This window comes from Protopterus annectens, chromosome 8.part0, assembly GCF_019279795.1.
Source record: "Protopterus annectens isolate FY-2018-M chromosome 8.part0, PAN1.0, whole genome shotgun sequence".
In the NCBI taxonomy this organism is placed as follows: Eukaryota; Metazoa; Chordata; order Ceratodontiformes; family Protopteridae; genus Protopterus; species Protopterus annectens.
The window spans coordinates 70,689,813-70,717,312 of record NC_056741.1 but is presented as its reverse complement, the minus strand read 5'-3'; the positions used below and the strand labels follow the sequence as shown (position 1 = coordinate 70,717,312).

The 27,500-nt window shown below is 42.9% G+C and overlaps 1 protein-coding gene across 2 annotated transcripts in view; it reads left to right on the top strand.

Moving 5' to 3' along the window:
- The first annotated feature begins 724 nt into the window (after positions 1–724).
- The window catches only part of CCHR8.PART0H12orf57 (chromosome chr8.part0 C12orf57 homolog), a 377,098-nt gene continuing 350,322 nt past the window's right edge, over positions 725–27,500 (top strand). For both annotated transcript variants that reach the window (XM_044079626.1, XM_044079625.1), the window contains exon 1: positions 725–938. The gene's annotated coding sequence lies outside the window, so the exon portion shown is untranslated. The remainder of the gene's footprint in view (positions 939–27,500) is intronic.

Below are 27,500 nucleotides of genomic sequence, written 5' to 3'. Positions count from 1 at the left end.
ATTACTATATATGTCTACATTTATGCTTGTCTATTATTTTGAAGCTATGTAATGGTACTGTAAAATATGAATGTTATATTTGAATTGGAACTTTTCTCCCCAGGCCTCCACTGAAAATGTGTACTGTTGACCCAGTCAGACTATCCCGGTAAACAGATGTCAAATAATAATAATAATAAATAAATAATAATGATAGATATTTGAGTTTCAAACGTCACACCCTTCAGAAAATCCAGTCAATGTAAAACATTCTATTAATTTTCCAAGTTTGCAAGAGCAATATTTATAAAGCGTCCCTTTTGTTGGGCCTTTGTCGCCCCATTATTTATGGCTTTGTCCAAATTTCTTGCCGTAAGAGGTTGGGAGATATGTTTAAATGATCTTTTTTTTTTACTTTCATTTAATTTACTTTACAAAATGAAGTTTTGTTGTTGTGTTTTTATTTTCAGTTCATTTAGTTCAATGCCCCCACCACCCCACCACGTCCTTTACAATATTTTGTAATGTTTATAGCTAGGCGCTGTAACGTTTTCAGTGTTGTGTAGCACTGTAATTCTGTAAGCATTGCTTTATAGGACTGTTTGTAGTAGCTGTGTACTTTAGCTTCCTAAACTGCAGATGGCAACAACGCAAAGTAACACTTTAAATCTCAGGTGTCTATAGCCATCTTTAGTCAGGGCACTCAACAGAAATTGCCATATTCTTGAAGCCTACTTCTTGCTCGGCTCATTAGCTGCCCTTACTTAAGATGGCGACATTAGCGTACTATATTATTAGCTCATAGAGACATCGTCCGCTACTTGTTTGTTGTGCTTAGCTGTTTCACTTCCTGCTTTAGATGGGCAGGGAAAGTAAAGGTAGCAGAAAGTATCCTGTAGGAGTTAGGGGGGAGAAACAAATAATTCCTGTCATCGGGCATTTCAGACAGTACTACTGAGGTAAGATACATTTTCTCAGCCTATATTTGCCAGTAAACGAACTGTCTTTTAGTTCTCTGTCGCTCATATTTGATCTTGACTGCATGCACTATTCTGGGTTTTCATTGTGATGATGCATTAGTAAACTGTGCGTTTTCCAATCAAGTTAGGAATCATTTGCCGACTTTATACATTTGTAGAAACGGTCGGGGTGTCATCGTAGACATGCAGGAGAAGGGAGTTTGTAACAGGCACATGAAGAATTGCCCTCTAGATACAAGAGTGGGGCTTTTCTGGAACCTGCTGCTGCTGGGAGATTTGTCAATTTTAAATTTTGATTTTTTTTGCAAACGTGTATGTATTGGGTAGCAAAAAATCTTAGAGGAAAATAAAGGACAGATGAGGTCATGTACTACTGGCAATGCTGATTTAATTTGCTGTCAAGTATGTTGTGTTTTCAAGGTTTTAATTGTGTAAAGTTCTGTGTACTCGGGACATTTTTAGATACGTTTGTCTCATAATAGAGAAGTGGTTGTAGCATGTAAGCACACGAGTTTACATTGTATATGTAGCCAGAGATGCAGCAGATGGTTTTCTGTATGGCGCTCCGAGTTAACCTGATGATGCCCACAGACAAGTTTTCTCTGCAGTAAATTTATTATTAGTGTCTACCCGAGTGATGCTATGTTTGTTGTGAATTCCTACATTTAGTTGAGAATAATAATGCTGAAATGCCGCATTTTGTTTCCTATGGCATCCCATGTTGTATTTCTCATAGTGTAGAAGAATGAAGCACATAGCGGAGTAATTTGAACTTTGTAACCACAAATTCCAAAGTAGGTGGATGCCATTTAATCTAGGTCTACAATGTAATATGTGTTGACTTCATAATTTCTGAAGTGTAGACTCTTTTAATCCTCTGGTATTCATGCATTTCCATTTATAAATGTATTTTTGATGTGTTTGATGAGTTAATTATAAAAAGGGCACTGACAAGCTGAGCAGGTGTATTGTAGAGAGTCTGTGGAATGCCAGAGGTAAGGTTGCAGTGATGTTTGCACAGACCCATTGCCGGAAGTAATAGTGTGGCATCATTGAAGTGATGTTTGCACAGACCCATTGCCAGAAGTAATGGTGTGGCATCATTGCAGTAATGTTTGCACACGCCTATTGCCAGAAGTAGTGGTGTGGTATCATTGCAGTGCTGTTTGCACACGTCCATTGCCAGAAGTAGTGGTGTGGTATCATTGCAGTGCTGTTTGCACACGTCCATTGCCAGAAGTAGTGGTGTGGTATCATTGCAGTGCTGTTTGCACATGCCCATTGCCAGACGTAGTGGTGTGGTATCATTGCAGTGCTGTTTGCACACGCCCATTGCCAGACGTAGCGGCGTGGCATCATTGCAGTGCTGTTTGCACACGCCCATTGCCAGACGTAGCGGCGTGGCATCATTGCAGTGCTGTTTGCACACGCCCATTGCCAGGCGTAGCGGCGTGGCATCATTGCAGTGCTGTTTGCACACGCCCATTGCCAGACGTAGCGGCGTGGCATCATTGCAGTGCTGTTTGCACACGCCCATTGCCAGACGTAGCGGCGTGGCATCATTGCAGTGCTGTTTGCACACGCCCATTGCCAGGCGTGGCGGCGTGGCATCATTGCCGTGCTGTTTGCACACGCCCATTGCCAGGCGTAGCGGCGTGGCATCATTGCAGTGCTGTTTGCACACGCCCATTGCCAGACGTAGCGGCGTGGCATCATTGCAGTGCTGTTTGCACACGCCCATTGCCAGACGTGGCGGCGTGGCATCATTGCAGTGCTGTTTGCACACGCCCATTGCCAGGCGTGGCGGCGTGGCATCATTGCAGTGCTGTTTGCACACGCCCATTGCCAGACGTAGCGGCGTGGCATCATTGCAGTGCTGTTTGCACACGCCCATTGCCAGACGTAGCGGCGTGGCATCATTGCAGTGCTGTTTGCACACGCCCATTGCCAGACGTAGCGGTGTGGCATCATTGCAGTGCTGTTTGCACACGCCCATTGCCAGACGTAGCGGTGTGGCATCATTGCAGTGCTGTTTGCACACGCCCATTGTAGAATGTTTCACTTAATGCATCTTTGCTATGTCTTTCTATAGTGCTGGGGTGCAATTTTCAGAGTGAGGTTAACTTGCCAAAGGTTTTTGTGTGTGTGTGTGTGTGTGTGTGTGTGTGTGTGTGTGTGTGTGTGTGTGTGTGTGTGTGTGTGTGTGTGTGTCTGGCAGATTCCCTCCTCTGTCTAGTTGCTACCGCTTCTGCACATGGACTACCAGGACTACAACTACTGTCTTGAGAATTAAAGAATGGGTGGATTACAGTGGACTTGAAAGGGGGTTGGCAGGACAGGACTGCATCCTTCCTGTGGAATGCCTTCACAGTCTGTATGCTAGCTTGATAAAGACTTGTTACTTTTAGAAAGTACGCATTTTAGAGAACACAGGATGTTTAGGACAGTCGCAATTGAAATTCTTAGGCGGGTGAAATGATCCGAGCCAGACAAAGTGAGTGCAACTCTGGTGCAGAGCGATCTGCTAAGGGAGGGAGGATATAGAACAGCTGCCTGTCAGCACAGCTGGGACAGAAGGAATGAAAGTGATGCAAGAGAAATCTGTGAAGGTGAGGAGATGCTTAGACAGCTAGCATGATATATTCCCAGAGGTCCTGCCTGTCTTTGACATGAATAAGAGTGGGGAGCCTTATGCCATGATGGTTGTGAAGAACTGGTGGCAACCCTGCCATCAGATGTGATATAGATGCTGTTAACCCATTCTGTTTCAATGAATAATCGATTAAAATACAGCCTTGGCACCAACCAGCATCCCTCTGTCCACATTTTTTAAATTAATGTTTTCTTGTTTCTTCTCTCCACTGTAACTGTTGATGTGCTGCATACCACTCAGAAACATGTCTATTGTAATTTGTGTGTATACTGATCCTGTCTAAATATCTAAATGTGTCTGTAATTATTTTTCTGTGTGGAGCTTTTCTCCCTGGGCCTCTGCTGAAAAAGGGCCTTTTTGGCACAGTCAGACACCCCTGGTTATCAAATGTAAAATAAAATAAGTAAGTGCCTGGAGTAAATATATACTACTGTCCTGTTTATGGTCTTCAACCTTCACACCCAAATTAGACTGCACACTGTATGCTTACAGAACCACACAGCTCTCTCTATGAACCAATATCTTCTAGCATCCCTCTGTCTACAGTAGTGACTTTCAAGCAAAGTTCTATTTTTCACAGGTGCACACACAGTTTTTTTTTCCCATAGGCCATAAAGTTCATAAACGGTTAATTCAGCTTTGAGTATTCATAAACAGTTAATTCAGCTTATTAAGTTGGGGTATTCTTTTCCAAAGCCTTTGAGGATTCTGCAGTGTCGTTTACATAGAATCATAGGAGGTTACTGAGCTATTGGCCCTGAGGCCTTTATAAGCCTGGCCAAGAGTCTAGCCTATGTTTAGACAAGTCAGCACCCACTGCCCCTGTCCAGTAGGGACACTGGTGGAATCCCAGGCGTATATTTTCGGTTTCCCATCCAATTATCCAGGTTGCGCTTAAAAAAGGGGTAAAGAGGTACTCTGCTTGATGTGGAAAGGGAGTCAATTCCAGAGATGGGGGGAGTCTCTGGGGCGCAAATCTGTCCCAACAACAAGTCCTGTTGATGTCACAGACCAGGTTGAGGCTGCGCGTGCGAGTTACTCGAGTGGAGCATCACTTGCAGGTATGCAGCAATTCCCCATCAAGGTGGGGTTCGTGATCTCCTTGTATGCCAGACAGAGATCACCTCTGAGGAGTCTGTATGAATCTGAGTAGCGGGATAGGGCTTTTAGCCTATCTGTGCATGGTAGATGTTTGAGGCCCTGGATTTTCTGGTGAGGAACCTCTGTGGTCTCTTCAGCTTCTGCTTGTGCTTTGCGAGGTACATGCCGAAAGGGGCGTTGTTCTCAATAATGAGCCTTATAAGGGAAGACTGCGGGGATGTTATGATCTCCTTGTCCCTGGATGAGATACCCTTACTTATAAGGTGGGCCATGTAGAAGGCTTTGCATACAATGGAAGCAACATGGTGGTCAAAAGTCAGGTTGCTATCAACCTGGGTGCCCAAATCCCTCGCAACTGATTGCGTGCTTAGGGCATTGTTATTAATGTGATAATTTGTGGGGATGTCGCTCACTCCAAAAGGGATGGTGATGCATTTTTTGGTATTCAGCTTGAGGCCATGTTTCTGGCACCAGTCATTTGTCTGAGTTAGACCCTCTTGGATGTCTACATCACTAGAGGAATTGATAACGACACCCAACTTGCAGTCATCTGCAGACTTGGTCAGCCATGGTCCACTGGTTTTGGCCTGCACCTCAGAAAAGTATATCCCAAATAACAGGCCCCAAAACCGAACCCTGGGGTACATCGCTTGTTACGGGTCTACTGCTTGAGGTGGCTTTTCCTATTTTGACTAGGTGGGTTCTATCAGTCAGCCAGTTTTCTACCCATCTGGTTTTGATTGATGCCTAGTTAAGAGAGTTTATCTACTATGCCCGAGTCGGGATTAGTTTCGAAGGCTTTGGCCAGGTCAAGGTAGGTGGTGTGCACAGTCTTCCCCTCATCCATGGCTTTTGTGACCGTTTCAAAGAAGTCTACTAAATTTAGCAGACATGACCTCCCCTTGACAAAGCCAGACTGTGTGGGATTGAGTGTTTGGATGTTGCCAATTGCCTTGTTAATGAGGTCCATGATAATCCATTCCATGGCCTTTCAGATCAAGCTAGTTAGGCTGATGGGTCTTTGATTTCCTGGATCGGTGGATGCTCCACCTTTGTGTAAAGGGATGACAAGCCAGTACTCCGGCTTTGGTTGAGTAGGGTTCCTAATGGTGCTGCAAGTTCCTGCCCGAGTTCACGTAGAATGCAGCCTGGGATGTTATCGGGTCCCATGGCGCTGTATTTTTTTTTTGCCTTTGAGAGAGCAGTGATGACCTGTTCCCTAGATATAAGGTTAAGGGGGCAGGTACTGGGGTTGTCCTGATTTACTGATTGGGGGGAGGGGGCAGAGAGATGAAGTTTCCGCTGAATCTGTCAGCCAGCAAGTTTGCTACATCTACGGCATTTGTATATGTGGTGTCCTTGACCACCAGTTCTGAACAGATCTGGGTGCTTCCTTTGAGGTTACGGATATGTATAAAGAAGGGGTTATGATTGTCTCTAGTAGATGTGGCCAATTTGGACTCTTAAGTTTTCTTTGGAGGATTTCACTAGTGCTCTTATGTGCTTGTTCAGGCTAAGGAGACATTGCTTCCTATTGGGCACATGCTCCTCCTTGATCTTGGACAGCAGTTTTTTTCCTTTTGTTATAGAGTTCCACCAGACAGGTTTACGCTTCCTTGTGGAGGATAATTTAGTCCTGTTGGGTATTCCTGATTCCAAGCATCTATATAAATGCTTGTATAGTGCTTTGGTGTAATTTTGGATATTGATGCCAGTTCCTACAGAGGGGGAGGGGGCTGTGAAGCTGTTAATACCATCCCTCAGGAGGCTGTAATCAGCTTTGGAGAAGTTTTTATGTCCGATCCTAGCTTGAGGCAGGTTGGGGGAGATGATGACTTTGAAAATGACCACTTTATGGTCTGATCTTACCAGAGAGGATGATGCTATAGGGATTCTGCAGTGGTTATTCATGTTGGTTAATACCAAGTCCGAGATATCGCCTCTTGTGGGTATTGACTAGCTGTTCCAAGGCATTTGCCTTGACAAAATTGAGGAATCTCTGGGCATTTGTGTTCTGGCATGAGTAGTTCTTCCAATCTATATTTGGGTAGTTAGTCACCCAAGATCAGGGTAAAGGGTTGAACCTTGATAGATTTGAACAGGTCCAAATAGGCTGATTGGGCATCTTGAGTCAAATTTGGTGGCCAGTAGCTAGCTATGATTTGAATAGGGGTCTTGTCAATGGTTAACTGCACCTGGAGAGTCTCCTGTGCATCATACTGTTTGACCAGCCTGGAGGTGTGCATGTCTTTAATGTATATTGAACCCCGCCTCCTTTGGTTTTACTGCACACAGTTTGGGTCTGAATGTATGATAGGATGAGTAACCAATTAAGGCTGGGGTGCTCTCCACAGCTTTGAACCAAGTTTCTGTGACTGCACAGATGTCCGCATTTTCCAGGGTTAAGAATGCTTACAATGAGTGCAGTTTCATGTTTAGACTCCTAGCGTTTAGCAGCATGACCTTTAGTTTGTGTTTTGTTTACATTTTTATGTTTGTTTTATCGACCTCAAGACTCTTCCTAAAAAAAAAAAAGGCATTATGGGAAAGGCAAGAGCCTTTGCTAGAAGAATGAAGCCCAGGTGAGACAGAGACAAGATGCATGCCATCTCTGGCAAAGCATCGTGATCTGTCAGTCGTATCTTCCCAGGCTGTCAGGTACTGGATCCCCTGGAATAACACCAGAAACTAAGCCAGTTGCTAAAGTCAATCATTTTCTGTTTGTATTGAGGCATCATTCTGGGTGACGGAAGGTTGCTGCTTAAGGCTAGGGACATACATGCGTGGGACACACAATCAGCAAGCTCAATCATGTCTCCCTTCATGTAGTCCAGAGAGGTCATTCACACCAACATGGACTATGACGGAGTCATAACAGTGCCTGTTGTTGAGAGACATGAATGCTTGTGTGATATGGTGGATTCTGACACCTGACAGACAACTATCTGACTTTCTCCTCATCCAGCCTGGTGAGAGGCACGTGTGTGTGTGTGTGTGTGTGTGTGTGTGTGTGTGTGTGTGTGTGTGTGTGTGTGTGTGTGTGTGTGTGTGTGTGTGTGTGTGTGTGTGTGTGTCTCACAATGGAGTCTTCTATGACTAATATGTTGGGTTTATGGTGAAGCCTTAGTGGCTGTGAGACACTGGTGTGTGGACTATGCATGGTATGTGGTGTGGAGGGTTGTGAAGGTCACATGTGTTTTTTGCCTCGGAGGTCTCCTTTGTTTGGGTATATTTATGTGGAGGACCTCCGCATATGTGGGTGTGTGTTGTGTTGGTGGTGTTGAGGTGTAGTGATTATCATGACAACCTTTTCAGTGCCAGATATACTGGCTTGAGGGGGGACAGAGTTTGGACTCTAGGTTCCTAATGTAATTGCATCTCTCACAAATTGGGTTCCTAGGTGGTGGTCGTAGGTGGTTGTCCGTGTACATGAGGCAGTTGCTACACTGTCTCAGGGTGCCCATATCAGCCAGACTGGCAGGAGAAACTGTAGGAAATTGTCCATCCATATTTGTCGGAATCTGAGGGAGAAAGGCCAGGGAGAGTTAAGGGGTGGGCCTAAAGCCCAAGTGCTTACACCAAAGCTAAGAGCTCAGAACAACAGTTAAGAATAACACTTAACAATTTAGACAGGCTATAAACAAGCAGTAATAAATGCAACAAAACAGATGCAGTTGAACACTTTAGAGAACAGGCAGCAAGTGGCAGGAAAAAGCAAAGCAAGATGAAATAACAGAGCAGTAGGAAGAAACACAAATACAGAAAATATAAGCAGCTGAATACGTACTTATTTCTTTCAGAGTTTATTTCAGTATTTCTGGCACTGAATTGCACTTTGCACCTTGTATGTGTAGGTACTTTTTTATCTTGTTCTTAATAGCTGCATGTGTGTCATTTGTCTTGTTCTTAATAGTTGTATGTGTCATTTATGTAATTCATACTTGGAGCGTCACTCTCCAAATTCCTTGTATGCATGCATAATTGGCCAGTAAATGTGATTCTGATTCTGATATACACACATTTTCCAATGAAGGCTGCTGAACTCCATAGCTTTCTTCCTGGTCCTGGTAGTACCTCTACCAGCCATGGGAAAGTCAGGGGGCTTCCAGTTTGTCTTCTCTTACTTTGAATCCGATAGCTCTTTCACAGGTAGTCAGCTGAAGCAGTCTTTTGATGCGTGGCCCTAGAGTTTATTCCTCAGTGTAAATAGTTATTGTATAATCAATTAAGCAACAGAGCATAAACGTACTTGTAATAAATAAATACCAGCCACAATAAGATAACTGAAATTAATTTTACTTAAAATATTTGTAGGTTGCACATAAAAAAAATAAAATGAAGTGCAGTAAACACAGGCAGAATGAATTCAGAAAAATCTAACTTTGGCTAAGTTTTCTAGGTAGCTGCTATAAAAATTATTGTACCTTAAAATAACTAGCTAATTTTCAGAGGTGGGATGTTTTCACAGGAAGTTCATAACTACGACTGCTACAGTGTTTCAGAAAGTTACAGTTATATAGCCAAAGTCCTTTTATGACTTCAGCCACGGAGACTGGTCGTTAATCAGCTAGCCTCACATCCAGCACAACAGTCATTTTGTCAAAACACCTTCACATCTGCTTCTTGAACTGAATCCCACATGGATCTTAAAAAGATCCAATGACCATAACATTCCAATGCCGCTGTATACTTGTCTGTTATCTTAGAAGAAGGTGGCATCCTGTCTGAGAACTAGATCCCATCTTTGTCTTTTAACCTGTGGACAAACAACTGTTTACTGGGAGAACATGCTCCACAAATAAACACGCCAAAAAATAGAAGAAAAAAAAATTGTGCTTCGTTTGGCCTGGCATAAGCACATTTTACAGGCATTCACTTTTGACCTCACAATGGTTTTTATCCATTAAAGGACTTGCACAGTTTTGGGTATTGTATGCTGAGAGAGGTTAAGCTGAACTGATTATATGTAGTAATACAGTAGCACAGTTGCCACAGTTTGATTAGTAGTAAAAACCTGGCTAAACCTCACTTTTTTCCCACTGGTCAGGATTAAGTTAATGTAAAGTGGAAACTTGCAGGTTCTTCAGCGTGGCTAGAATTGGAGAGCTGAAGTAGCTCTCGATCCCCCCCCTTTTTTCCCCGTTGTATTTGCTCTTGTCATTATGACCCTTGAGCTTCTAACACTGTTTACCACATATGCTTGCTTCTTCCATGAGGAAGAGGCCAGTAGCTCATTCATTCCTCCTAAGGTGAAAGTCAAATACTACAGAGAATTGTGAAGATGTCAGTCTGCTCAGAAGTGTGTGTTTTCTTTTCTTTTCTTTTGCTCCACCTTCAACTGCATCAGTTTGTCTTTTACATTTAACAGTTACTTATTGAATGTGCAAAGTGAGAGTTAAGCCCCCTATGAATAGTTACTGAATCCTGGTTAAAAGGTAATATTACTATAATCTTGGTTAAAAGATAGCTTATACTTACTGTATTCAATTATGCAAACTACATGTTTTCATAATAATCACCCTGGATCTAGACCAGGAGGTGGGAGTACTTAATCTTGGTTAAAAAAGGCAATTCATTCCATGCTGTTATCATGAACAGTAAACAGATGCAGAATCCAGCTAGAAAAAGCTATAGCTTCTCATTCTGGTTACCATCTTCCTTCTGTATGTATTCCTCCCTGTTCAGCCCTTACAATGTTAGAAATCATTTTAAATAAAGATATCCTGAAACGCAATAAATATATTGAAATATGAATGGCTGATTGTAAATATGAAATGTGTATGTCTAACGTTTGTAAATATGAATGTTCACAGGAAGTATGCACTGACTGTACCTTCTACACTGTAACAATTGTACAAGCCCGTCTTTGTTCTTTGTAAATAACCTGTTTATTGTCTGACATTATCATGTGATTACTTTGAAATTATATATTTACAATTTGACACACTCTGTATACTGCTGTACTACATGTTTTATGTGGAGCTTTTCTCCGTGGGCCTCGCTGAAAAAAAGAACGTGTCCAGTCGGACTGTCATGGTAAACAAATATAAAATAAAAAAAATAATCATGGCAGGAGATGCCAACCTGAACTTCTTATGCTTGTTGAAACCCTATCAAAAAATACCCAAATGGTAAATACAGGTACTAGGCTTCATGCTCCACTAGTAAACCCACACTCCTAGGCATTATTTTGACAAGCTTCCCTGATAAATGTCTCTCCAGTTCCATCAGTGAGGGCAGCCCAACCTTAACTACTTGACCATTTAGGATTCCCAGTCTTTCAGCTAATGAAATAACCACTGTAACAGTATTTGAATGTATTGATTTAGGCTTCTTCATATACTTCTGTCTGCCCTTATGAGGCTGTTTCCATTTTTGTTAGTATGCTAACTCGCATTCAAAAATTATGTCCACTAACATCTAAAACTGGCTGACCCCTTAGATGCTGCATGGAAAAAGTGGTGACAAGGCCCCAAGTTAAATTTTGAATTTAAATTTGAATATTTAGGAACTTTCTGCATTCTCATGTAATCCTACATGGTTCTTGAATACTTTGAAATCCTTTATCCAGCTACAATATCCTTAGAATTAAGAGGGAACACTCAGGACATATATTCAGAGGCTGTTCACAGGATAATGCAAGAAATGCCAAATCCACCGGAAACTAGTCATGTTACATTAGCCTATTAAGGCCATTATACTTTTACATTTAAAAGCCATTATAAAAAAAAAGTTAAAGCTGAACTCTGTAAAACTCCCTCCGACTCCAAATCCACCTGCTACAGAGTACCCCCTCTCCTGCTTAAGATAGAGGCATCCTGTAGTGACCCTCTGACCCATATTCCTAATGTACGCTTGAGTATTAATTCTGTCCTTAGACCTTTTAAGTACCAGAAATTGTATTATCTGTAACTGTAGAATAGTATCAAACCATAGCCAAAGTGTTTAGGTTCATAAGTTGATACTAGGCTATCTGCCCTAGGGCATTTACAAGCCTAGCCAGAGTGTGTTTGGCTTTCGCCACCCTTTTAGATTTGTAGACTGTGCCTATGAATAGTAGGTCACAGAATATTGTCCCTTTATGGATAATTTATTGTGCCTCTGTCTAGCAGGGACCCAGAAGTGATCCCGGGGGTATACTTACGGTCTCCCATCCACTCGTCAAGATTTCTCTTGAAGAGGGTCAGTGAGGGGCTCTGCCTAACCTGGATTGGGATTTTGTTCCAGAGTGATGGGAGTCTCTGGGATATGAATCTGTCCCTCCAGCATGTATAGGTTCAGACTCAAACCCTTGACCCTGCACACCACAGATGAAGCAAATAACCACTAAGCCATACCAGATATAAACATTTAGTCCTGCCAAGTCTCAAACCCAGAACCCTGTCCATTACAGCATGGTGCATTAGCCCACTAAGCCACTTAGAAAAAAAAAAAATCCTAGTCTAGTATCTCCACTACTAATGCCATGTACAATAAGTTTAAAACGTGTAAGCTTAAAGGCTGCTATGTTTATTTACTTAAAAAGGTTGTTCAGGATGTTTTGATCATAATATTTTGCCATACAGACTTGACTGCCATTTGTGTGATGAAGTATACATGTGGTAAAAGAGATACCTGTTCAACAGAACCTTAATTATAGGTATTAATGCTACAATTTTAAATCCCATACCCAGTAATATGAGCATTCCTTGAGGACCAGTCTTTGGCTCCTCCCATACCCAGTAATATGAACATTCCTCGAGGACCAGTCTTTAGCCCCTCCCATACACAGTAATATGGGCATTCATCAAGGACCAGTCTTTGGGCACTCCCATACCCTGTAATACAGGCATTCCTCAAGGATCGGTCTTCAGGATGTGCAAAACATTTTCTTTTTATTTAAATCCACATGCGTCAGTGCCGGGAGACTGTCTACACAATTTAAAATCAGTCTCACCAAGCAGCAAAAATACACACTCTTTATTTAAGTTTTTATCTGTATTGTATATGCAGAATACTGACGTGGTTAAATAGGATTTCTGCAGACCCTCGTGCTTCTCGCTTAATGCTGCACATGAACAATCGTGTTTTTAGTGCCAGTAATGTTTTAGAAAAGTACAGGCCACCTGGCTTGTTAAGCAGTCTTGTTTCCTGACCTTGTACATTTTAGTACCAGTACATTCTAACTCCCCAACATTCCTTGTAACTATCCATCCCAGCCTGCGAAGGTCAGAGCTTACATACAGTGTGTTCTTTCTTGCTGTCAGAAACCAGTCTATGTAACATCCCTTAACTCCTTCAGCACTTTTTTTTACATTCAGTCATCTGTTAATACATTTGCAGCTTGATATTAGAATGCAGTTGTGAAACATTCAGAACTACAATAAGTAATTTGATTGGCATAACTATGCATCTATAATACATGTCATTTTTAGCATGAAGAAATATTAAATAATTCATCAGTCATGTTTGTGAAGAAATTGTAAGTTAAGATGCATTTTGTGAAGAACAATCATGACTGATGCATTTCTCTCTCAGCCTCTTGCTACTCTCATTGTTTAATAACCTACCATGTGACCTACCTAGCTTTGAACGTCTCATATGCTGATGACATTATGATCACAGCAGCTTCTGCATCTTTGAGTGAGATTGGCAAATCCTTATGATAAACTATCAGTAAATAATAAAATTGTCATTTGGCAGTAATGGAAATTGGCATTAGCACTACCTGTACAAATCTTAGACCCTGTCCTGTAGCCATTACCATCTGTAACCTAGATCAGTGTCTGCCTTTCCTACCTCATACTGCAATCCAATTGCAAAAAGGTACTTAGCTTAAAAGTAGCTGAACCGAATTTTCTACCTTTGTCTAAAGAAGTTAGACAAGCCATAGCAATCTGTGTTCTATAACCCAAGTTAGAATATTTCCTCTCAGTTCTTGCCTTACATTCCCCTACAAATTATACACACCTTCCAAGGCATAGAAAATAGTCCACTCATCAAGATTCCTCTTGAAGAGAGTCAATGTGGGACTCCGCCTAACCTGGACTGGGATTTTATTCCAGAGTGAAGGGAGTCTCTGGGTTATGAATCTGTCCCTCCAGCATGTCCCATTTATTTCAGTGCTGAGGTTCAAGTCTCTCGAGCGCGTAGCACAATGGGATTTGGATTTTCTGAGGTGCAGCATGTCCATTAATTCCGGGTTGGACATGGCTTTATACGTCAGGCACAGATCGCCTCTGAACAGGCAGTATGCCACTGAGTAGAGCTGGAGTTTCTTTAACCGGGCAGCATATGGCATCTGTTTGAGCCCTTTGATCCTCTTGGTGAGGTACTTTTGGGGTCTTTCCAGTTGCTGCAGATGTCTGGTAAGGTACATCCCAAAAGGGGCATTGTACTCAATTGTGGGCCTGATGAGGGATGAGTAAAGAGGCACGATGTCCTCCCCTGATCTAGATGTGAATCCCTTCATGATTAGGTGGGCTATATAAAATGTTTTCCTAACCACTTTGGCCACGTGGTTGTCAAATGAGAGATTGCTATCAACTTGGGTCCCCAGGTCCCTAATTACTTCTTCTGTACTTAATGGATTACCACCTATGTGGTAATTTCTGGGCACTTTGTTTTTGCCAAAGGGGATGACTATACACTTTTTGGCATTTAGCTTGAGGCCATGGCTCTGGCACCAGTTGTCTGTTTCTATGAGGCCCTTTTGGAGGATGCTTGTGTCGGCTGGAGAGTCTATTATGACGCCCAGTTTGCAGTCATCTGCGAACTTGGTCAGCCACAGTCCTTCCGTGTTGGCCTGTACCTCCGAGAAATATATACCGAACAAGAGAGGTCCCAGGACTGAGCCTTGTGGGACACCACTTGTAACTGGTTTGGAGTCTGACATGGCTCCAGCAATTCTAACCATGTGGGTTCTGTCTTTGAGCCAGTTTGCAATCCATCTAGTGACAGGGGTTTATATTTAAGCTGGTGAGCTTATCTATAATGCCAGAGTGGGGTATTGAAGGCTTTTGCGAGGTCCAGTTAGGCTGTGTGGACCACCTTCCCCTCGTCAATGGCCTTGGTGACTGTTTCAAAGAAATCAACCAGGTTTAAGAGGCAGGATCTGCCCTTAACAAAGCCGAACTGGGTAGGATCCAGTGTCTGTAGGTCCCCAAAATCTTTATTTATGAGGTCCATGATGATCCTTTCCATAGCTTTGCAGACCAAGCTAGTCAGGCTTATGGGGTAATAGTTTCCAGGATCCGTTGAGGCACCACCTTTATGGAGAGGGACCACTGTTGCTGTACGCCACTCTTTGGGCACATATCCTGTAGTAAGGCTGAGATTGAACAGTAGTTTTATGTTTGGGTTTAGCTCTTCTTGGAGTTCATGTAGGACGCAGCCCGGGACACCGTCTGGTCCCATTGATGCTGTGTTTTTTGCTTTGGAGAGGGCGGCTCGATGTCAGGGGTGCAGCACTCTGCTGGGATAGATATTTGCCCTTTTGGTGGGGAGGGAGTTTGCGCTGAACCTGTCAGCTAGGATGTTGGCAATGTCTGTGGGTTCAGTGTATTTTTTGTCATTTTGGACTAATTCTGAGCATATCTGGGAATTACCACCCAGGTTCCTAACATAACTAAAGAAAGCCTTGTGATTATCCTTAGTGTCCTGTGCAATTTTTCTCTCGAAGCTGGCCTTAGACAATTTTATGAGTGCCCGTAGTTTTTTGCTAATACTGATCAGTGATGCCTTCCCTTTTTGGGATTTTGCTCTATCATTTAGTAGCTTCCTCCTTCTATTGTATAGTTTGTTTATGGCTGGGGTCCACCAGACAGGACGTCTGCCTTTGGAGGATTGGGTCTTGGTTTTATTTGGATCGCATGATCCATGCATTCCTGAAGGTGTTCATAGAATGCGTTTATAAAGGATTCTGCGGTCTGGGCATATTTTCCACAGGCCCGGGGGCTTTGAAGGATTCCACCTCGGTTTTGAGGAGTGTGAAATTTGCTTTAGAGAAGTTTTTCACTGTGGTTTTCTGGGCAGGGGGTGGGGTCGGGATGTGAATATCCAGTGAGATAAGTTTATGGTCTGACCTTACCAGTGAGGGATACACTTCTGGTCTGGAGCATAGAGTCCTCATGTTGGTGATGATCAGGTCCAGTATGTTTTCCCCTCTTGTGGGAGTGGTAACAAGTTGTTCCATAGCATTTGAGTTTATAAATTCTAGGAACCTTTGGGCTAGGGTGTTGGAGCTAGAGTAATGCTCCCAGTCTGTTTGGGTAGTTGAAGTCACCCAATATAATGGTATTTGGAGAGACCTTCATATTTTCCAGTGTTCTCAGAAAGGCCGAGTGGGGTTCCTGGGTTTGGGAGGGTGGTCTGTAGCAGGCTATAAACTGGAAGGCAGTTTTACCCACTGTTAGTTGCACATGGATAGTCTCTGATGCTTCGTGCTTTGCCACCAACCTGGAGGTGTGGGTATCTTTGATGAATATCGATACTCACCCCTCCTTTTGTGGTTCTGTCCAAGTTTTGGGGCTGAAAAGCATGGTATGAGGTATAACCTGGTAGTGCTGGGGTGCTCTCGGGAGCCCTGAACCAGGTTTCTGTTACTGCACAGATATCGATGTTCTCCATGCTAAGGAGAGTTTCGAGTGCGTGCATCTTGAGGTTTAGACTTCTGGCGTTGAGTAGCATTACTCTTAGTTTCTTATCCCTTGTGATACCTATGGAGGTGGGTTTGTCTTTTGAGCCTTGCCTAAAAAAGGCACTATAGGGGTGGTAAGAGCCTTTGCCAATATCTGAAAGCCCAGGGGTGACAGGTGCAAGCCGTCCCTAGCGAAGCATCGTGGCTTGTCGAGCATATCATCCCAAGCTGACGGGCATTGGATCCCCTTTGAATGACACCAGTACTTAAGCCAATTGTTGAAATTGATCATCTTGTCTTCATATTGTGGCATCATTCTTGGTGAGGGTAAGATGCTACTCAAGGTCAGGGTCATACCGGCCTGGGCTACATGCTCGGAGAGCTCCTTTATGTCTCTCTTCATGTAGTCCAGGGAGGTACGTCTCGGGCCATTCACACCAGCATGGACAATTCATATTTGTACTTGCCTTGGAGTGACCTGAGTGCTTGTGTTGTGTGGCGGATCCTAGCTCCCGACAGGCTGCTCACAGTGACCCTCTCCTTGTTCAGCCTGGTGAGTGGGACGTCAGTGTACCTGACGATAGAGTCACCTATTACAAGTGTATCAGGTGTGTTGTTTGGTCTTAAGGGCTGTGACTGTTCGGCACACTGGCTTTGTGAGATGTGTTGCACGTGTTTTGTTTTGGGGTAGCAGTTGCTTGGGTGTCTGCTTTGGAGGTCTCTGCTGCTTAGGCAGATCTTTATTTATTGCCTCAGAGTATGTTTTTGTGTGATTATGTGTTTGGTTTGCTGTCATGGTAGGTCTATGTGAGACTGGAATTGTAATGAGTGTGGTTTCCTTCTCCTCCTGACTGGTTATGCCAGTACTGAGTTGAGAGAGCTTAGCCTCCTGTTTGGCTATATGGTTGCATCTCTCACATGTGTTGGAATTTGTTGGGAGGAGGAGAGGGTTGTCTGTGTACATGAGGCAGTTGTAACATTGCCTCAAGATTCCCAGATTCACCAGCTGAACCGGAGAGGAGATTGACAACTGACCTTTGGACATGCTAGAATAATATTGGGAATTCCTTAATTGAAAACAAGGGCCAGTGAGGAGTGAGGGTGTAGTGCTTTTAATTTTTAGTGCTGACTTTTATATAATTGCTTTAGCGAGCAAGTGCCAGGTAACTTAAGTGCAATGTGTTACAGGTAACTTAAATGCAAAAATGACAAACAGTAACTTTCTTTCAAGTGAAACAAGGAAATAAGTACAGTAAGCAATGCAGATATCACTAGTGATCCACAGAAGCGCTGAGAAGCCGCATATTAGGTGGAATTAGCGTTCCAGGGAAATTAACAAGCACACAAACAACAAGCATATAAACAAAGCTAGATTCAGCAGGCCTGGATCTAGTCTATGCTACAGCAAACAAGGTGTACCAATTTCAGTAAGATACAGTTCAAATATTCAGGCACTATAAACCTTTAACCAGAAATTCCCAGCTCAGAAGGGCAGAGTCCAGCCTCTTCTCCCACAAGAGTGCAGACCACGAACCTTCTTAATGTAAAATAACTGTCCTGAAGCCCAAGTGCTTAAACCAGAACTAATGCACTTTTAGAATAATAGACACTGGGCTCTCAATCAGCAGTTCCCAACTTGGAAGAATGAAAGCTACCTGTCCTGCCACCACAGTGCATGCCACAAACCTTCCTAATGTAAAACAACTGGTCTGAAGCCCAAGTGCTTAATCCAAAAGACTTAGAATGATAGCTACACTTTAATCAAGTTACTACCAAGCAGTAATAAATACAATTAAATACTTTAGAGAATGCCTGGATTAGTGCTCAAGTTACACAAACAAAGCTAGATCCAGCAGGCCCAAATCCAGTCTGTGCCGCAGCCAACAAGGTGCACCAACTTCAGTAAGAAGCAGTTCAGATATGCATGCACTATAAGCCTTTAACCAGAAATTCCCAGCTCAGAAGGGCAAGAGTCCAGCATCTCCTCCCTCAAGAGTGCAGACCACGAACCCTCTTAATGTAAAATAACTGGCCTGAAAGCCCAAGTGCTTAAACCAGAATTAATACACTTTTAGAATAACAGACACTGAGCCCTCAATCAGCAGTTCCCAACCTAGAAGGATGTAAGCTACCTGTTCTGCCACTACAGTGCAGACCACAAACCCTCTCAGTGCAAAACAACTGGTCCGAAGCCCAAGTGTTTAAACCAAAAGGCTTAGAATGAGTTACACCAAGCAGTAATAAATACAATTAGATGATGAAAAGTAAAATAAAGTAGGTAGAAACACAAGTACAGTAAAAGCAGATGAATTATTTATTTATTTTTTTCCTGAACAAGTGCTGAGATCAAAGAAACAGATTTGAGTGCTGAAACTAGAAAACTGGCTAGTTATAAGAAAAAAAAACTAAGCTAGAAGGCTTCCCTCCAACACAGAAGGGCTTGGGGGCTCAGAAGCCTACAAATAGTCTGTACCACTTAACAGGAAAGGCAGGAAACGAGCTTAAATTTTTTTTTCTCTTTCCCAGATGCTCTCTTTGTACACAGTAGGAGTGCCTGAAATCAGAATATGATCTCACTGCACTCAGCTGAGTGAGCAAATGAGATGGGCCCAGAAGGAGTATCCAAACACAAATTTACAAGAGGGGCGGGCAGTTTCAAGGCCACTAAGATTAACACCAAAACAAAAACAAAGAGGGTGGGTGGAACTAACTGAAGAGCAGAGTCAAAACTTCCAGTTCAGTTAATATTCCTGCAACACACAGTTAAAATCAATTTAAATACTGTATTTTTTTGAAAAAAAAAGTGCAGATAAAGGTACTTAAATTCTCTTATACGTCCAGTTGAATACAGCAAGTTCTTAGCCGGCCAAAGCTGAGGTTTTTAAGCAGAAAATATTTCACATGATAAAATAGATTAAAACCCATACCAAAATAAAGCAGTAAAATATAAATATGTTTCAGTACTCAACATTAATGTCTGACCTTATGAATATTATAAATATATTGTTCACTAAATGAAAATTCCATCTACACTCCTGGTGTGTTAAAACTGCCAGCACAACCAGGCCCAGTTAAGTGCTATTTAAACTTGGGCAAAGAACACCATCTACTGACATAAATTAAAATTACATTAAATGGAATAAAATCTTTGTTAAATCTAGTTAGCAGCATTTTTCAGGCAACTTTTATTTTTATTTATTTTACATTTGTTGACCAGGATAGTCCGACTTGATACATGTCCATTTTCAGCAGAGGCCCAGAGTGAAAATCTGCACAGACAAAAACATACATGCATGCTAAGGGTATGACAGTCAGAAAGGTTTGGCATTCAAGAGGAATGCACAATTTTAACGGGGGAGAAAAGCTCCAATTGTGCAGATAGAAAACATGCATGCATGCCAAGCAAATATTACAGAGTAAGTAAGGTGTGTCCCACTAGAGGGATTCAGAATTTTAACAGTGTGTAGTAGAATATAAAAATATTAAACAGGTGGATTACAGCAACAATTATTTACAAAGTAATGTACAGAACAAGAATGTCACTGCAAGCATTTGTGATACAGTATTATGTTTGGGATTAATCGGGGTTGGTACATGGACAGAGCCAGTGCCTTTTTATAATACTGTTTGAGGCCTTTTCTAAAGAGGCTTGTTCCAGGGTAATGTCCGCTGGAAGTAAGTTCCAAGCTTTGCCAACAGAGTTGGCAAACAAGGAGTCTCCAGCTGAGTTATTAGCTTTTGAGTGTTTGGACTAACAACTTGTTGGATGAGCGTAATGTTCTGGAGTTACTGTATGGTTTTATGATAATTTTAAGTGCAGGGGTGTTTTCAGGTTGGTTGAGAATATTATGTGCTATTATTAGCTAACTGAACTGAAGTAAGCTTGGCAGTTCTAGCCACCCTAGGAGATTGAGGTTTTGGTAGTGATGTGTCCTGTATGTTGATCCAGTGGTGAACCTGGCATTATGGTGGTAACTGTGATAGAGTTTGGTAAGCTCTGATTTGTTTAGGTTATGGAGTATAGGGGAAGCATATAGAATGGTAGAGAGAGGATGAGAGCAGGCGATTGCTTGGGGGGTTAAAAAATGTTTATTTCTATATAATGAGCCGAGCTTCTTATTGATGGTTTTGATGGTCTTGTTGATGTACAGGTAGAATTTGAAATCATCAACTATTACCCCAAGAGCTTAGTGTGGCTATCTGGTGACCATTGTTTGATGTTCTAGTAAGGGAAAGTGGGGTGGACCTATACATGGAGGTAGAGAGTAACAGTTTGGTCTTACTGGGATTCGACATAAGACCGTAATTAGAGAGCCTATTTCCAACCGTGTTAAATGTATTCTGGGTTAAGGTTTGCAGGGCTGTTGGAGAGGAGGCTGAGCAGATCAGAGTGGAGTCGTCTGCGTATTGGATGCAGGTTGCATCGTGTAGGTTATTGATAGAGATAGAAAAGAGTAGAGGACCTAAAATAAAGCCCCGAGGAACTCCAAGGGTGAGAGATAACAGGGTGGATACTTAACCCTGCCACAGTACTGCTTGCTGTCTACCACTCAGATAGGATTGGAACCACTGTGTAGTGTGGTAGTCCAGGTAAATAGATTTCAGAGAGTGGATGAGTAATTGGTGATTGACAATATCCGAGGCCTTTGAGAGGTCTAAGAAGAGGGCTGATGACAGCAAGTTATTATTTCTGTTCAGACTTTTGGCGTTGGTGAGGAAAGGAGAGCGGAGGGGGTCCTATGATGTGGCCTAAAGCCATGCTGACAGACGGCCAGTGTTTGGTTCTGAATGAGATGGTATGGCCTAAAGCCATGCTGACAGACGGCCAGTGTTTGGTTCTGAATGAGATGGTATGGCCTAAAGCCATGCTGACAGACGGCCAGTGTTTGGTTCGGAATGAGATGGGACATCATTTTTGTGGACGCACTTTTTTGCATTATTTTGGCCAGCGGTGAAAGAATGGCGATGGGTCTATAACTGGATAATTCTGCAGAACTTCCACCTTTCTGGAGTGGGATAACATGGGATATTTTCTAGATGGGGGGCTAGAACTGACTGTTAAGGACCTATTGATCAGGATAGATATGGGAGTGAGTTGGTTCGCGAGAGACTGGATTGTTTCCGTGAAGAAATTTATTAAAGGCACTAGCAATGGTCTCTGGGTTTTTGGGAGTAGTTTGTTGGGGTTGGAGTGGTAGAGTGTCCTGGATGAAGAACCTGGTTTCTACCTGCCTAGAACTTTTTGGGATTGTTTTGGTGTTTTTGCTGCAGGTTTTGGAAGTAGCTCTTTTTTGTCTTGCTGAATGGATTTTTTTGTATAATTCCTAAGCTGACATATTTTAGTTGGTCGAGAGGGACTTTAGTTGCTCGCCAGATGGCCCAGGCCTTATTTCTAAGTTTGATTTTTAGTTTGGTTTCCTTTGTGAGCCATGGCGCTGTATTTGTTTTAGTTTTATTACGTGATGGGGCATGGGAGTCAAGGATGTTTTAGGAATTTAGTATTAAAATATGCCACTGCCACTTCCAGTGGTATATGTTTTAGGATTCACCAGTTGACTTGAGTTAAGTTCATTTTGGAAATTTACAGGATTGACGTTCTTGGTATTTCTGACTGTTTTATAGGTGAGTTGATGGGAGTTCTCACCCTTATGCTTTAATAGTGTAAGTTACAGAGTGTTCACTTAGGTCATCGGGGAGGGTTCATAGGTAGGTACTAGGCTATCGGCTGTAGGACCTATACAAGCCTAGCCAAAAAGGTACCCTGGCTTTTGCCACCCAAGAAAATTATTTTCCTGTGCCACTGTCGAGCAGAGCCACAGAGGTGATCCCCGGGGTGAATTTCCTATTTCCTATCCAATCATTAAGATTTTTCTTGAAGAGTGCTAATGAGGAGCTTTGTTTGATATACATAGGTAGTTTATTCCAGAGTATGGGAAGTCTGTGGGACAGGAATCCCCTCCGGCATGTTCTGTTTATTGTGGTGACAAGGTTTAGGTCCCTACAACGTGTAGTTCGGAGGGATTGGGATTTCTTTATGTGGAGCATGTCCAACAGCTCTGGGTTTGACATAACTTTGTATGCTAGGCAGAGATCGCCTCTGAGTAGGCGATATGCGACGGAGTAAAGCTGGAGTTTTTTGAGACTGTCTGCCTAGGGCATCTGTTTGAGGCTGGTAATCCTCTTTTTGTGAGGTATTTCTGCGGCCTTTCCAGTTGTAGATGTCTTGTGAGGTACATATCAAAAGGGGCGTTGTACTCTACAATGGGTCTAATGAGTGATGAGTAGAGGGGAACAATGACCTCTTTTTTTCTGGATGAGAAACCTTTTGTGATGAGGTGTGCCACGTAGAAGTATTTCCTGACTACTGTGGCGATGTGATTATCAAAGGAGAGACTACTGTCCACCTGTGTCCCAAGGTCTCATCACACTTTTGGTGTTAAGTGTTGTAGTTCATGGGTACAGAGTTTTTACCAAAGGGGATGACAATGTACGTTTTGGCATTGAGCTTGAGGCCATGGCTTTGACACCAGGCGTCTGTCTCAGTGAGGCCCTTTTGTAGAATGTCCACATCAGTAGGAGTTTTGATTATGGCTTCTAGTTCGCAGTCATCTGCAAACTTCGTTAGCCTAAGACCTTCTGTGTTAGCCTGTACTTCAGAGAAGTAGATACCAAACATGACCCAGGACTGAATAGAACCCTGTGGTACTCCACTTATCACTGGTCTGAAGTCAGATTTGGAGTCTGCTACTTTCACAGTGTGGGTTCTGTCAGTGAGCCAGTTGGCAACCCATCTTGTGACATAGGGATTTATACCTAGTTTAGTGAGTTTATCTATAATTCCAGAGTGGGGGATGGTGTTGCAAGCCTTGGCAAGAGCTCGATAGGCTGTGTGAACCACCTTACCCTCGTCTACGGATTTGAAGTCTCTCAGGTTTAGGAGACATGATCTGCCTTTTACGAACCCGAACTGGGTGGGGTCAGAGTTTGGAGGTTACCAATGCCTTTGTTTATAAGTTCCACGATGATACGTTCCATGGCCTTGCAGACCAGGCTCATCAGGCTAATGGGGCGGTAGTTCCTGGGGTCCGTGGTGGCTCCCCCCTTGTGTAGTGGGATAACAGTCGCTGTGCGCCATTCAGTGGGCACAAAGCCTGAGGTGAGGCTATGACTGAACATGGTACTTAGGTGCGGTGCCAGTTCATTCTGTAGTTAGTGTAGAATGCAGCCTGGGATGTTGTCTGGTTCCATGGATACTGTGTTCTTGGTTTTGGAGAGTGTTTTTTACCTGTGCAGCCGTGATTACAGGAACTTTACATTCCTCCTGTATAGAGATGGGCCCTTTAGGGGGTGAGAGGGGGGTAAAGTTAGCACTGAACCTATCTGACAGGATGTTAGCAATATCAGTTGGGTCTGTATATTTAGTGCCATTGTGCTGTAACTCAGAGCAGATCTGAGTGTTGCCATTGAGATTCTTGACATAGCTATAGAATGCTTTGTGGTTGTCTTTAGAATCAGAGGCAATTTTGTTTTCATAACTAGCTGTGGAGGATTTTATCAGGGATCACAGCTTCTTACTGAGGCTGACCAGGGAGCTCCTCCACTCATGGGATTTTACTCTCTTTTGCAACAGTTTCTTCCTTCTGTTGTATAGTTTGTTTATGGCAGGGGACCACCAAATTGGCTTCCTTTTTTTGGAGGGTAGCGTCTTGGTTCTGTTTGGCATAGCACGATCCATGCACTCGTGTAAGTGCTTATAAAGTGCAGTTGTGTAGGAATCAGTAGTCATAACTGTATTGTCCATCTGCATGGGTGTCATGAAGTTCACCACTTCTGTCTTAAGAAGCATGAAGTTGGCTTTGGAGAAATTTTTTACCATGGCTTCCTTAATGGGGGGTGGGGGCAGGATGTGGATATCTTGGGTAATTAGCTTATGGTCAGATCGGACCAATGAGGCTTTGACTTCAGGTGTGGAACACCGGTCACTCATGTTGGTAATGACTAGATCTAGGATATTGTTGCCCCTGGCGGGGGTGTGGATAAGTTGATCCAGGGCATTGGAGTTTATGAATTCCAGAAAGCGTTGAGCGAAGGAGTTGGTACATGAGTAGTTTTCCTAGTTAATGGTGGGGTAGTTGAAATCGCCCATTATTAGGGTGTTTGAACACTAATATTTTACAGTACATCAAGAAAACAGGAGTGGGAAACCTGGGGCATGGTGGGGGATCTGTAGCAAGCTACAATTTGGATTGCAGTTTTGCCCAGAGTTAGTTGCATTTGGATAACCTCAGCTGCATTATGCTGAGCAACTAGCCTGGAGGTATGGATATCCCTGATGAATATGGACACAGCTCCGCCTTTGGTGTTCCGGTCCAGGTTACATGGCCGAAAAGTGTGGTATGAATTATAGCCTGGTAGTGCAGGGGTGCTCTCTGGATCCTTGAACCAGGTCTCTGTCACTGGACAGATATTGATGTTCTCCATTTTAAGGAGTGCCTCGAGTGAGTGCATTTTGAGATTTAGACTTCTAGCATTCACTCTCAATTTTTGCTTGCCTGTTCCTGTTACGGTGGTGACTTTGTCATTTGAATCTTGCCTAAAAAAAGGCACTATAGGGGAGGCAAGAACCCTAGCCAGTATCCGGAATCCCAGGAGTGACCGGTGCAGGCCATCTCTGGCAAAGCATCGTGGTCTGTCGACCATGTCATCCCATGCAGACAGATACTGGATCCCTTTAGAATGACACCAGAAGCTTAGCCAATTGTTGAAGTCAAGTCATTTTGTCCTTGTACTGCGATATCATTCTGGGTGATGGCAGAATGTCCTTGTACTGCGGTATCATTCTGGGTGATGGCAGAATGCTACTCAGGGCAAGGGTCATACCTGCCTGGGCTACAAGATCGGAGAGCTCTTCCATGTCTCTCTTCATGTAGTCCAGGGAGGTACATCTCGGGTCGTTCACACCAACATGGACAATGACAGAGTCTTATTTTTACTTGTTGTGGAGTGACCTGAGTGCGTGGGTTATGTGGCGGATCCTGGCACCCGACAGGCAGCTTACAGTAACCTTCTCCTCGTTTAGCCTGGTGAGAGGGACATCAGTGTGCCTGACTATAGAGTCACCTATGACTAGTGTGTTGGGTACGTTGTTTTGTCTTATTAGCTGTGCTTCAGTGACACACTTGTGTCTGTGGGCTATGTGTCATTTGGGTTGTGTTGGGGGTGGAGGTTGCTTACATTTCTGCTTTGGAGGTCTCTGTTGCTTGAGCAGTTTATTATTGAGAGCCTCCGTGAATGTTTGTGTTTGTGTTTCTATGTGTGGATTTTGGTGGTGTAGATTTAGTGAGACTATGTGATGAGTGTGGTGTAGTGCAAGTGTTTACCTTCTCCTCTGACTGTGAAGTTCAGTCTTGGTTGGAGAGAGCTTTACTTCCAGTTTGGCTAGATAAGTGCATCTCTCATAGGTTGTAGTGTTGGGTGGTAGGAGGAGTGGGTTGTCTGTGTATATGAGGTAACTGCTACATTGCCCCAAGATGCCCAGATTCATCAGATAGACAGGAGAGAACACTGGGAGCTGACCCTTGGACATGCCTGAATAAAAAAACTATTTTCCTCTAGATAAGTGAGGAAAGTGAGTACAAAAACTATTTTCCTCTAGGTAATGAGGAAGGTTGAGTGCTGCAGTAATTAGTAGCTTATTTAGTGCTTACAAGTTCTGAACAAGTGCTGAGCACGAATAAGTAAATTCAAGTGCTAAAACTTAAGTATCTGTATCTGGACTAAACTAGTTACAGGAAAGGGGGAAACAAGTGCAAATGTGGGCTTTTAAATCAGAAAGTTGAAAGAGATGGAAAAACTGCCCAAACAGCCAATAACTACAGTTTCTGGGCCAGAACCGCTCCTTATGTGGTAGATAGGTTTACCTAGTGCTTACTACTCCCACTGATAAGCTAGAAGGCAAGCTTGGGGGTGGGGGGGGGGGGGCTCAGGAGCTTACATACAGTCCTGGATACAGCAGATTTGAATGTGGACTAGATTAGTTATAGGAAAGGTAGGAAACTGGCTTGAACTTTTTTTTTATATATATATATATATATATATATATATATATATATATATATACAGAAAAGTAGCTAAAACAGCAGTAAAAACAATTCAAATGCAGTGCAAGCTAGCACACGTGAGTATGTAGCAATGTTAGACCAAACCGTTTAAAAAAATGCAATTAAGTTAAAAATGACAAAAAAAACAAGTGCAGAAGGAGTCTTTTAGGTAGAATGAGGCAAAGAGATGGGACTGGGGGGAGTGTCCCAGATCAAATCTACTGTGGGGGCGGGCAAGACTGTTGATAAGAATCCAATCAAGAATGCTTTCTTTATTGTTTGGTTTGCTGATGCTAGTAGGAGCAGTTATTATTTGACTGAACCCGACAAGATTTATATGGGTGACAGGGGATTCAGCTGAGCAGGTGAACCAATCGATTGTTGAAGTCACCAAAACCAATGGTTTCTTCAGGGTAGGTAGTGGATAACCATTGGAGGATTTCTTCTAAGGTGCTTATGGTACTAGGCTATTGGCCCTAGGGCCTATATAAGCCTAGCCAAACATTACCCTGGCTTTTGCCACCCAAGAAAATTATTTTCCTGTGCCCTTGTCAAGCAGAGCCACAGAAGTAATCCCCAGGGTGAATTTCCTATTTCCCATCCAATCATCAAGATTTTTCTTGAAGAGTGCTAATGAGGAGCTTTGTTTATATAGATGGGTAGTTTGTTCCAGAGTATGGTAAGTCTCTGGGGGAATGTAGACCCCGGCAGTATTTTTTCATTTGTTGTGGTTAATTCGAAGTTTAGCTGTCAGGATTTCAGCATTATTAAATGCGGGTGGCTGTATGGAATCCTTATTAACACTTTTTGCCCCTCCCTTTTTAGTAGTGTGGTCTAATCAGTGAATGTTGTATCCTGGGGGCAATACCTCATTATCAGCAGTAGTAGGTTTTAGCCAGGTTTCTGTGAGACACATTTTATCTGGGGACTGCTAATAGAGCGTGTAGCTTGTGTATTTTATTGTTTATGCTTCTAATGTTTAGGTGAAAGGTGAGAAGAGAGTTAGTGGTTCTATTAAGTGGCAGAGTAATGGTGGGAGTGTTGTTGTAGGAGTTAGTGGCACTATGAGA